We start from the raw sequence: 13,003 nt of genomic DNA on the forward strand, positions 1-13,003 counted from the left end.
CAGTTTCTCTTCTCTGGTGGCATCCACAGTTGTGGACCTTTTCTCGTGGTTCCTAGCCCTGACTGCACATTAGAATTACCTGGGGGCTGTAGAAATGATACTCTGCCCCACTGCAGACTCACCGAATCAGAGTGGAGTAGGAACAGGCAGCAGGGTACGTAGGCTTTTTGAAACTTGCCCAGGTGATTCCAACCCAGTGTTACCTCTTAAGGGTGAGCAAACCTAAGGCCTGTCGGCATGGCTGATTCCTAAGTCCCCTTGCTTTGGTGGCGGAGCCAGGATCAGGGTCTCCTGACTCTGTGGCTCTTTCCCTGCCACCTGGGGCCTTCCTGTGGGATCCCATCTGGAAGTGTTGGTGTTTCTCTGAGGTGTGTGGTTCTGGGTTTGGCAGCCACGTAGAGTGGGGTTGAAAGTCTTGACAAGACAACTTTATGAGCCTTGAGACTAAAACGCACGGAGGTAGCCACAGACCTTCTTCTTCTTTTTTTTTGGATCCAGAGTTTGCTTTTTATTTTTTAAATAAACTTTTTTTTTTTTAATTATTTATTTTTCTTGTTGAACATAAACCAATTCAGCAATTCCTGCATTTACAATTCATTGATTACATTCTTCAAGTTGTGCAACCATTTTCACCCTCCTTTTCTGAGTTGTTCCTCCCCCATTAACATAAATCCAGTGCCCCCTAAGCTTCCTATCTAACCCTTACAGTTGCTCTTGTTGGTTTAATCCCATATAGATAATTATTTGAAAGAGCACAATGCTCAAGGAAGACATTCTTTACTAATTAAGTTAAACTATTGTTTGATTTAAAGAAGACTTCAGGGGGTATTTTTGGCCACAGAACTTCTTGAAATCGTTGGAGGAAGAGATACATTTGACCCTCCAGGCAGGGGCCCTCAGGAACTGGTAAGAGAAAGTCAGAGAGCAGCTTCTTTGTGGGAGGAAAGTACATTTTCATCCTGTGAATTTGAAACAGTGTGACATAAAAGTATTAATAAATTCTTCCTTTAGGTGTAAAAAATTGAAATATGAATCTATAGGAAAATATGAGTCTTGAATTATCTCAGCCTTGATTTATGCAGGGCCTTGAACAAAACAACTGGTTAAAAAATGTGACTGCTATGTATTTATATAGCATTTAGTATTCATGATCTTATTTGAGCCTCACAGAGCCTAGACTCTGAAGCCAAGACTCCCTGGATTGGAGCCTAGCTCTGCCATTACTAGCTGTGTGACGTTAACCTCTCTGTGCCTCAGTCTCCCCACCAGTCTCAGTAAGGTGGAGTTGTAGTACCTACTTCCTAATGTTGTTTTGAAATTAGATAAATTCCTTAGAATAGTGCCTGGGGTATCCTAAGCTCTGTGTGTTAGCTATTGTTATTATTATGAACAGTCTTTTGAGAAAAGTAACCGCTGGACTGTCTGGTGGTGATGAGATAAATTCAGAAATCAGGAACTCACAAGTTAACAAGTGAGGAGTGTATATGGGTGGGAGGTTTAGGGCCCAGGAGAACTTCTTGTTGGTGGGTGCATCCATGTGGAGGGCAGAAACGGCCCTTCCAGGCCACTCTGTCCCCTTCTGTTCAGTAAAATGCCACCGAATTCTGGGCAGCCCAGTCCTTGCAGAGCCACACAGGGCAGGGCTGAGTGGCCATGCAGTGGCAGTCGGGTGAGTAACCCTACTACACGGTGTCCTGTTCCGCACAGTGTCTTCCCCGGAGCTGATTGCTCACGCTTCTTCTTAGCTGTCCTTCCCATTTCCTGAGGATGTAGACACCAAGTCTCCATTTTCTCTTGGGGAAACTGAGGCCCAGAGCAGTGATCACACCCCACGCAGGTTGGATGCAGCCCTGAGTAGCTTGTCATAGAATGTATTCTGCCTGTGATTGGAAAGGAGTGAGAAGTGAGGGGGCAGCAGTGGGAGGGAACGGGCTGGGGGTGATGACAGAGAAGAATGCCAGTATTTGACACTGCAGAACAGCGGGAGAAGTGGTGAACCCCCAGAGAGTACTTAATGAGGCTACCACAAAAATACTTTCACTAGCTAAATACTTGGGGTGGCTGGCATATTTTGAATTGAGAGCGCAAGCAGGGTGTTCTGTCTACTTCAGAATTTTTTTTTTTTTTAAAGAAGGTGTAATATGTGGAGTCATTTCAGATTCTTGACCTTTTATATCCAGTTTTGAAAAGATAGGGGAATGCTGGGCTAGGGTTGCCTATCCTGACTTCTCAGGAATTCTACTGATCCCTGAAGTCAATTAGACCCTGGTCCTCTCATCAATTACAAGATACTCGACAGACATGCAGGACTCCTGGGACAGCCAGTAGGACACAGGGACATCTCCCGTGGCCTAAGTCATGCAGAATGTACTTTTAAAATTGTGTGCTTTTAGAGCATCATGACTGTAATGAAAATAGTGTTAAAGATGATAGTACCCTTTGCCACTGAGTTGATTCTGGCTCGTAGCGACCCTATAGGACAGAGTAGAGCTACCCCATAGGGTTTCCAAGGAGCAGCTGGTGGATTTGAACTGCTGACCTTTTGGTTAGCAGCCATAGGGTTAGTGATTATTTTTTAATTTTCAAAATTTAGAATTAATTTTAGGACAATTCCTCAATTAAGTATGGGTTGTGTTCTAAAATTGTGCAAGTGCTTATGAGGAACTTGAGATACCCTCTCCCCTGAAGTGTTTTGTTGGTGATTAGGCCACCTAATTTGTGTGAGATTGTATCATAGGGGGAGAGGGCTGAGAGCACCACCTGAGATGCCTTGAGCGTGCATTTCCCACTACATGCTCCACAGTTAGATTCTTGGCCCCAGACTTCGGACCTGTGAAATGAGGCCCCACGTGAGGTTTGATGATGGGGAGGGGAGGGGGCTTGGTAGCATCACCTTTTCCTAAGGAGGTTTCTCCTGCATGGCTCTAGAGAAGGCACATGAATCAGGCTGCCAGCTTAGAAGTGCGTATATTGCAGAATACCAGATTCAGTCAGTTACTGACAGAAAAAGTCTAAGCGACAGTGAGCCCTGTGGGTTCTGTTGCCATCTTTTATAGTCTCATTGCTTAATAAGTGGACATGGAAACTTGACTGAGATCATGCATTGTTTCGCCTTAGGACTTGTAGTCACTACTAGTTATCCCTTCCTTACTTAGGTTTTGGGGGAGCATTGAAATTGAAGTCGCTGATCTTGTTTCTGACCTGGAGCTGCCATTGATTAGCTTTGTGACTTGGAAAAAGTGCCATTAACTCTTGTCCTCAGTTTTCTGCATCCTTAAAGTGCAGTGTTTGAGCTAGATTCCAACTTAAAGATGCCATTGTCTCCGGTTTCTGTGTAAATTCTATAGTATACATCTCACAGTGTTAAAAATAACTGAGATTTACCTTACTGTGAGATTGAAACATAATTAAAGGAGAGTTCAAGACAAATAAATTCTCTAAATAAAAGGGAGGAGAGCATGAAACTTCTTTGTTGTTTACCATTAGTAAGTCTGCAGGTTCCTAATATCAGTCTTAGGAGATGAACTCGAGTTAAGTAGTCAAAAAGTCAAAAATAAAAAAAAAAAAAGACAAAATTTTAGCTACTTGAAGCCTTTGTTGCTGCCTCTGTCATTCACTCAGCTGTCATTACAGCAGAGCGGAGGTCTCACCTTCCTGCAGATCTCCAGGCCTCGGGGGCTCTCAAGGGTTCTGAGGGGTATCCCGGTCATGTTCTGCTCCCTTGGTTGCTGAAAAGAATGAGATGGAAATAGAGCTGATGTTAACCTTTGGTAATTCAGAGCAGTACAGAGCAATGCATTTAACAAAAATTTCCTGTCTACTGTTTGCGGGGGACTGTGCCCATGGTAACCAGGAGGGCTTTGGCAGAGAGGCCCAGCTGACACATTTAAATGGGAGTTGACGTCATGGGAACAGATACTGTCACTCTTGAGAGGACTAAAGTCTAAACTAAGTGGAAAGCTAATATTTAAGTGTGCTGTTGACTTTGTCCTTCCTCATGGACATCTAGGAACTGACACTGTGAATCACACTTGGCCTCCTGGTATTTCACCCCTGCTTCTCCCAGGCCTCACTGGGTTAAGGGCCCTGTAGGCCAAGTCCCACAGCGACTCCTTTTCGTCAGGTGCTGGAAAACCTATGTGCGTTCTGTAAATGATAGCCAGAGTATCTTCTGTCATTCTTTGCACTCTCCTTTTCTTTCTTTGGTTTGTGTCTTTTGTTTGCCTTATTTTTAAAAAATACTAAAAATCACAGATGAAAATAAAAGTATCCACATGCCCACTCCCCAGAAGGAACCATGTAAACATCTTATTTTTCACAGAAATAGCCCAGTTGAAGTTCCCTTGAGGCCTTCACCTTTTGTGGTCTTTCCCAAGAGGCACAGGCATGATTAGCACATGGTCCAGTTGTCTTTATTCTGAGGGTTAGAGGAGAAATTACAAGTTTCTTCATCCTTGCCTTAAGCAAAACATCAAAACTTTTGTGCAGAATTGAGATTTTAAGAGCCACTTGGCTCTGGGTCTTTGACTTTTGCCTGTGTTGCTGTCCCCCGCAGGAAGGAGATGAACCTTACCCGGCATGCCTCTTTCAGAGCTGGGGAGTCCCTGCTGGAGCCCTGGAGAGCAGGCCTGCCCCGAATCCTCCTTGGGTCTTTTCTAGTCAGAGTTCCCAACAAATTCAGAGGATGCACCAGCTTTCCGTTCTTTGCACTCCCAGGGCAGGCGCTTCAGCAGTGACAGTGGTCACAGCTTGAAAACTCAGCCATCAACAGCTTTGTGCACCCACGTGCCAACAGACCATTAACCTTCCAGACTCTATCCGTCCAGGTCCACACACTCAGTCCCTGGGAGTTAGGACAAGGTGTTCCATGTATCCAGATAAGCAGCTTGATTTTCACTAATGGCAAAGAAAGCTTGGGGAGCCTTTGGATATGGCAGAAGACTAGTGATAATTTTACAGGTAGTAGGAAAATGTATAGTTGTACATTTCTAGCTGTGACTCTTGGGTTATTCGGCTAGTGAGGTCTTCTAGTTTGGCTTTCTGGGGAGGAGTGGCTGTCAGCAGGTCTGTGGGACAAAGGGTCCTCCCTCCATTCTTTATAACACTACAGAATCTGAGGATTTAGAGTCTAGTCCGTGTCTGATAACCCAGTTCTGAAGTATGGCTACTGTAAAATAGGCTTTTTCACTTTTCTTTTTTTCTAATTTTTTCATCCTGAAGTAGTCTGGGCCAGATGTATTTGACTTCTTATGTAAGAACTGTGTGACTCCTTAGGAGAACCTTGCCAGCCACTTTATCAGAATAGGGAAATGAGGGGACCTCAAACCACGCTGCCTGATGCCTTCCAAGTATCTGGGAGAACTGCTGTCCCTGCCTTCTGACTCACCTCATTCCAGCTGTTCTCGTGTTTATCAAAGTAGTTCTCACAATCACCTAATCAAGCGAACCACCACCTCTTCTCCCTTGTGTATGTGTGTGAAGGCGTTTGTGCTTCTTCGTTACTGCTTTAATGGTGTAGTGTTGTTTGGTTTTTGATTTTTTTTTTAAACTAACTCTCAACTGTCTTTTTCCTTCTGCACTTACCCATGCTACCCCACTCTGCCTCTCAGATCTTGCAGTTTTCAAGGAACGACTTCGAATGCTAACAGTAGGAGGTATGAAAATCATGAGCCTTTTACCTATCTGGAGTTGAGGGTGTTATTTGAATAGGATGTTCAACTTTTCTAGCATGCAGTTTGGGGAAAGTTGACAAAATTTCTATCAAGTGTTTTGAGGGTTGTTCATTGTTTTGAAATGTGTTTTTCCAACTTCATTTTAATCATTAACCAACAAGTGCTTGTTTGGTGTGAAGGATGCCGTTTTTGTTACCATCCATTTTGTGCTCGGAAGAGCATTTTTCACCTCCATGTGTTCTCATCAGCCTTCGCACCAACCTTCTATTGCTAGAGCCATTTGTCTCTAGCTGCTGCTGGAATCCTGAGGCCCTGCTGAGTTCTGCATGCGGCACATCCGTCCTTCACATTCTGCCTTTGACCAGACTCTGGATTCTTTCAGATTTTGCTCCTGGGCACGTTAGACAAGATTTCCCTTTTGATCTTACCCACGTCTGAAGGACAGCTGAACTACTAATAAAAACTTACTGGGAACTCTTACTGACCGTTGTTTCTGGGCAGAGTGAGTACCTTTGAGGAATCCAGAGTTTAGATGCTGCCTGCTCTCATTCACCCATGGCCAGTCTCTTCCTGCCACACCTCCTTCAGCCTTTTCCTTCTCCAGGCTTCTCCAAGAATTCTCCTTTTCCTCCATCTTCCTCATACCAGTGAGACTGTAATACAGATTTGTATTTTTTAATTGTTATATTTTGAGATAATTTTAGATTCCCATACAATTGTAAGAGATAATACAGAGACATCCTATGTGTCATTTACCCAGTTTGCCCCAGTGGTAGCGTCTTGTACTGTCACACCCAGGATATTGATGTCAATCCAGTCAAGACACAGAACATTTCCATCACCACAGGGATCACTCACGTTGCCCTTTTATAACACCTCCACATTTCTCCTACACTACCCCCTCTCTGACATCTAGCAACTATTTATTTATTCTCCATTTCTATAATTTTGTCATTTCAGCAATGTTATATAAATGCAATCACATATGCTACCTTTTTGGATTGGCTTTTTCTACTCAGCATAAATCTCTGGAGATTTATGCAGGTTGTGTGTATCACTAGTTCGTCTCTTTTTGTTGCAGAGTACTCTTCCATGGTATGAATGTACCACAGTTTAACATCTGGGTTTTTTACATGCTTTGGCTATTAAGACTCGATCTGTATAAACATTTGTGTACAAACATTTGTGTATAAACATTTGTGTGAACCTAAGTCTTCATTTCTCTGGCATAAATGCCTGGAAGTACACTTCCTGGGTCGTGTGGTAATTGCATGTTTAGTTTGATGAGAAACTGCCAAATTTTCCAGAGTGGTTGTACCATTTTACATTCCCACCAGCAGTGTATGAGCGATCCAGTTTCTCTGCATCTTCACCAGCATTTAGTGTTGTCATTATTTTTTATTTTAGCCATTCTGATAGGTGTGTAGTGATATCTCATTGTGGTTTTAATTTGCATTTCCCTAATGGCTAATGAGGTTGAACATATTTTCACATGCTTTTTTGCCACCTGTGTATCCTCTTCAGAGAAGTATTTCTCTTTGTGTCTTCTGCCCATTTTCTAATTGGATTTTTTTTTTTTTCTGTTGAATTTTAAGAGTTTTTTATGTAGTCTACATCTTCATCCTAATATGTGGTTTTCAAATACTTTTCTCGCAGTCTGTACTTTGTTTTTTCAGTCTTAACAGGGCCTTTTGCAGGGTAAAAGTGCTGAATTCTGATCAAGTTCAGTTTGTCAACTCTTTACTTTTATGGATCGTACTTTTGGTGTCATGTTTAAGAACTCTGCCTAGGCCTAGAAGGTTTTGTCTGTGTATTTTTTCTAAAAGCTTTGTAGCTTTACCTTTTACATTTAAGTCCATAATCCATTTTAATTTTTGTATAAGGTGTGAACTATGTCAAGGTTCGTTTTTTTACACTTCTCCAACACCATTTGTTGAAAAGACTATTTTTCCTCTCTTGAATTGCCTTTGCACCTTTGTCAAAAATCATTTGGCTGTACTTGTATGCACCTATTTCGGGGTTCTCTGTTCTTTTCCTTTAATCTGTGTGTCTGTCCCTCAACCAATACCACACTGTCCTGATTACTATAGCTATATAGTAAGCCTTAACATTGGAAACATTATTCTTTTTAAAAATTCTTTGGCTATTCCAGAGCTTTTCCCTTTCCCTTTCCATATAAATTTTAGAATAATCTTGTCTATGTCTAGGAAAAAAAACTTTGCTGAGATTTTGGTAGAAATTGTTTTAAACCTTTAGGCCATTTTAGGGGGGATTGTGTTCAGTCTTCTAATCCATGAACATGATCTGTCTCTTCATTTATTTAGATCTTTTTTGATTTCTTTCATCAGTGCTTTGTAGTTTTCAAGCCTTGTACATGTTTTGTTAGATTTACACCTGTTTCATTTTAAAAATTGGTTGATGTCCGTGTGTTCATTGCTGGTATACAGAAATACAATTGATCTTTGTATGTTTATCTTATATCCTGTGGTCTTGCTGAATTCACTCATTCTAGGGCTTGTTTTTCTAGATTCCTTAGGATTTTCTACAATCATGTCATCTGCAAGTAGGGACAGTTTAATTTCTTTCTGATCTGTGTGCCGTTTACTTTATTTTCTTGCCTTACTGTACTGTCTAGGACTTTCAGGACTATGCTGAATGAGAGCAGTGAGGGTGGACATCTTTGCCTTGCTCCCAGCTTTAGGATGACAGCATTCAGTCTCTTACCATTAAGTAAAATGTTAGCTGTACATTTTGTTGTAGATGCTCTTTATCAGGGTGAGGAAGTTTCCTTCTATTCCTATTTTTCTGATGGTTTTTATCATGAATGGCTGTCGAATTTTGTAAAATGCTTTTTTTGCATCAATTAATATGATCATATAATCTTTAACCTGTTAACATAGTAGATTACATTAATAGATTTTTGAATTTTTAAAAATAATATTGTGTTTTTGGTGAAGGTTTACGCAGTTTAGGTTCCCATTCAGCAGTTTCTGCACAGATTGTTCAGTGACATTGGTTACATTCTTCACAATGCGTGAACATTCTCAGTATTTCAGTTGTTCCGTTTCCATTAATCTAGTTTCCCTGCCCCCCACGTTCTCATTTTTGTTTTAAAGTAATTGTTGACTGTTTGGTCTCATGTAGGTGATTTTTTTAAGGGAGCACAGTACTTAATGGGTGATAACTCATTATTTTTTGAGCCAGTTTGTTACAAGATGACGTTAGGGGTTAGTTTTGGTTCAAGGTTTTGAAGAGTATCTCAGAGCAGTGGTCTCAGGGAGTCCTCTAGTCTCAACTAGTCCAGAAGATCTGTTTTTTTTTTTTTTTTCTTATTTGTTTGTTTGATTGATTTTTAGGAATTTGAGATTTTTCTCCCATTCTGTCAGGTCCATCTGCTGTGGCCCTGATCAGAAAGGTGATACTGGTAGTCGGGCACCATCTAGTTCTTCTGGTCTCAGGGTAAATGAGGCTATCTTAGTCATCTAGTGCAGCTCTAACAGAAATACCACAAGTAGATGGCTTTAACAAAGAGAAGTTTATTCCCTCACAGTCCAATAGGCTACGAGTCCAAATTCAGGGCATCAGCTCCAGGGGAACGCTTTCTCTGTTGACTCTGGAGGAAGGTCCGTGTCATCAGTCTTCCCTTGGTCTGGGAACACCTCAGGTCCGAAGGATGTGCTCTGCTCCTGGTGCTTTCTTGGTGGTGTGAGGTTCCCATGTGTCTCTGCTTGCTTCTCTCTTTTATATCTCAAAAGAGATTGGCTTAAGATACTTAAGATACTATCCAATCTTGTATACCTCATCAGTATAACTGCCGCTAATCCATCTTATTACATCATAGGGACTGAATTTACAACACATAAGGAAATCACATCAGATTACAAAATGGTACACAGTCTTATAATACTGGGAATCATGACCCAGCCAAGTTGACACATATTTTTGGGGGACACAATTCAATCCATGACAGAGGCTGTGGTTCGTGTAGACTGTTGGTCCTGTGGACTAGTTTCTTCTGTTTCCTTCTTTTGCTCAGGGTGAGTAGAGACCAATAGTATTTTAGATGGTTGCTCGCTAACTTTTAATATCCCAGACGCTACTCACCAAACTAGGATGTAGGGACTGTGGTCCTAATCCTTCAAACCCAGGAAACCAATCCCATGAGGTATTTGGTTATGTTTAAAAAGTACCCGTATCTGTGCCCCCTATGTGCTTTATTATGTATATGAATATATGGGCATGTAATCACATACATGCATATACATATACGTATGCACACACCTATATATACTCACATATGCATACCTGTACACGTATGTTTACATACATACATACATATATGTAATTACACATGTATATGTATATAATTAACCTGCAATATGCAGATGACATAACCTTGCTTGCTGAAAGTGAAGAGGACTTGAAGTACTTATGAAGGAAGATCAAAGACTATAGACTTCAGTATGAATTACACCTCAACATAAAGAAAACAAAAATCCTCACAACTGGACCAATAAGCAACATCATGATAAATGGAGAAGATATTGAAGTTGTCAAGGATTTCATTTTCCTTTTATCTACAACCAGTGCCCATGGAAACAACAGTCAGGACACGAAGTGGCGTATTGCATTGGGCTAATCTGCTGCAAAAGACTGCTTTAAAGTGTTAAAAAGCAAAGATTCACTTTGAGGACTAAAGGGCGCCTGACCTGAGCCATGATGTTTTCGGTTGCCTCATATGCATGTGAGGAGTCCTGGTGGTGCAGTGGTTAAGAGCTCGACTGCTCACCAAAAGGTCAGCCATTCAAATCTACCATCTGCTCTTTGGAAACCCCATGGGGCAATTCTACTCTGTCCTGTAGGGTCACTATGAGTCGGAATCAGCTCCTCAGCAGCAGGTTCATATGCTTGCAAAAGCTGGGCAATGAGTAAGGAAGACCAAAGAAGAATTGATGCCTTTGATGTTGGCGAAGAATATTGACTATACCATGGACTGCCAGAAGGACGAACAAATCCATTGCTGTAAAAAAATAAATTAGTATAGTGCTTACAAAGATACCATGCCGGGCAGAGGGAGCAGTTGGCAAACAAATATAGAAGACATTCATTGTTTATATAAGAAATATGGTAATTGGGATTTCCAGGCTGCTGGCTTCTTCAGCTCCAAGTCTGGGATATAAGAAGCAAGAAGAAAACCCAGGGAACTCACCACTGTGTCATTCCTTGGGTGCTACGGTCCCTAGTCTGATTTCTTCTCCACTTTTCAGAGTCTTCTTATGCTTGTTTTATATATAATATCCAGATTTTTAGTTGTACTTAGGAAGAACAGGATACATCTATTCCGTCTCCTCAGAAGCAGCAGAAGTCTCTAGACTGAATTTTTCAAATGACTGAAGAACTCACAAGTAGGAGCCAGCAGTTTTAAGATTTGTCAGTACAACCCGAAGTAATGCTAAATTTGGGAGAATGCAAGTGAAGAACATATGGTAAGGACAGGGTATTAGAGTTGCTTGGGTTATCTAGAACACAGTCTCTAAGGCCACTGGTTCACAGGGTTCCTCATGATGAAAAATTGCAGCAAATTCTGCCGTTCTCACCTGGGGGTATTCTTGGCTGTATGACAGTCAGAATGTTTTCTCAGTGTGTATTATTGAATATGCTGGTCTCTCTGACCTGCCTCTGGCCCAAGTTTTTTTTTATCAGCTGGGAAAAGTTTCTTCTAAAATGGTTTTGTTTTTGTCCCGTGAAAAGCACAGGGTGGTTGCCAGTGAGCCGGACTCTGCGTGGCCAGAGTGGTCTGCTTCATCTGTTCTGTGTGACTGCCAGGTCCTCATTTTTGATGGATTCACAGAAAGAAATGGGGTGGGGACAGGCTTAAGCAAGCTGTTGCTACCATCACCACTCCCTTTTTTGACAATTGAGGGAAAAGGCCAAATTTACTTTTGTTTTAACAAAACAAAAAGAATTTAAAACATAGAGTTGGCCTTTAAGACTTTAAAAAGTGTGTCTTAAAGCATTAGATAAATGAAGCGGTTGTTCCCCAACCTGGCTTGAAACAGTCTTTTGGGGAGATTCTTGGGCCCCACCCAAGGCCAACTGGGTCAAGATTATCAGGGTTGTGGGTTGGAAATACGTGTTTTCACAAGTCAGGCAATTTGGATACACGGCTATGTTTGCAAACAACTGCTGTAATCCAGTACCTGGACCTTATGTCTCACATTTGCTCTTATTTACATTTAATTTGGCCAGGAAACAATGAGAACATTCACCTGTACAGTCATATGCTGACGACTTTACAGATTGGCTGTTTATAGTTTCCTTTCATTCTTGGTGTCTGAGGAAATACTGGTATAAAGCGTTCAAGTGCTAGTGATGCCTTGAGCTGTCCCCTTTACCTTACCTCCAGCATTATCTCAGGGCAGGCAGGCAAAACCATAAAGGGAACCTGTGAGCACCATGAGGAGAAAACTTCTCCACGTCTCTCTTCCCCTCTGATCATTATTACAATATGAGAACAAGCATATGATGCCAAAGAAAGAACCCTTCCATCATTTTTTTAAATCCATTTGAAATATACTTCCAGACAAGCAAGCACTTTGCACACAGTCAATGTTCCAGTAAATATTGAAGTGATTGGATTTGGGGGAGGGAGGTGAGATTTGTGACTGCTGAGTACTCTGTGAGATGGGCTTAGAAGGTGCAGTTTGGGGTGTTTTCAGGAGAAGAAAGCCATCCTTAGCCAGAGGATGGGGGTGGTTTTAGGTACTACCCTATTTCTCTGCTCTAATCCTTCCGTGGACCACTTACTGCTGGTTACTTGGTGATGGTTTTCTCTCTTGCCTCTCCCCAGCTTTTTGTCACTTACTGCATACATATATTATTGTCATATAATACCTAAATAGTTTGCTATTCTAGAGTAATTCCTCCTTTTTGTACTTTAATTCCTTCCTTGACTATTTTCATTTTCCTTTAGATTGACTTACTTAGTGCCTCTCTGTGGCTCTCTTTCCACCTCCAACATGGGTTTGTGTCCTTGGGACCTTGAAATAAATTTGTCCCTAAATTATGAATAATTTGTTCACTGGACTGGAAAAAGTCATATGCATAATATGAATCTTATTCTAGTTTACCTGTGACAGCCAGGAATGTTACCTGCTTCCATTATTTCTAAAGTTTGTGTTTCTGGCTATAAAATATTATTTTCATGTAGATGAGCTGGGTTTTATTATGTGACTTTTTTCCTCATTTTTCTCCTCTGGGAAATTCCTTCCCCTTTCCATGAAATGTTGGCCCCTATATAACTGTCCCATGTTTTACAAAGACATCTCTCA

The 13,003-nt window shown here is 41.4% G+C and overlaps 1 protein-coding gene across 8 annotated transcripts in view; it reads left to right on the forward strand.

Annotated features, from left to right (window-relative positions):
* The window catches only part of OGDH (oxoglutarate dehydrogenase), a 98,428-nt gene that overhangs the window by 51,506 nt on the left and 33,919 nt on the right, over positions 1 to 13,003 (forward strand). The window lies entirely within an intron of this gene.

The sequence above is a fragment of the Trichechus manatus genome, unplaced genomic scaffold (genome assembly GCF_000243295.1).
Source record: "Trichechus manatus latirostris isolate Lorelei unplaced genomic scaffold, TriManLat1.0 scaffold00155, whole genome shotgun sequence".
In the NCBI taxonomy this organism is placed as follows: Eukaryota; Metazoa; Chordata; class Mammalia; order Sirenia; family Trichechidae; genus Trichechus; species Trichechus manatus.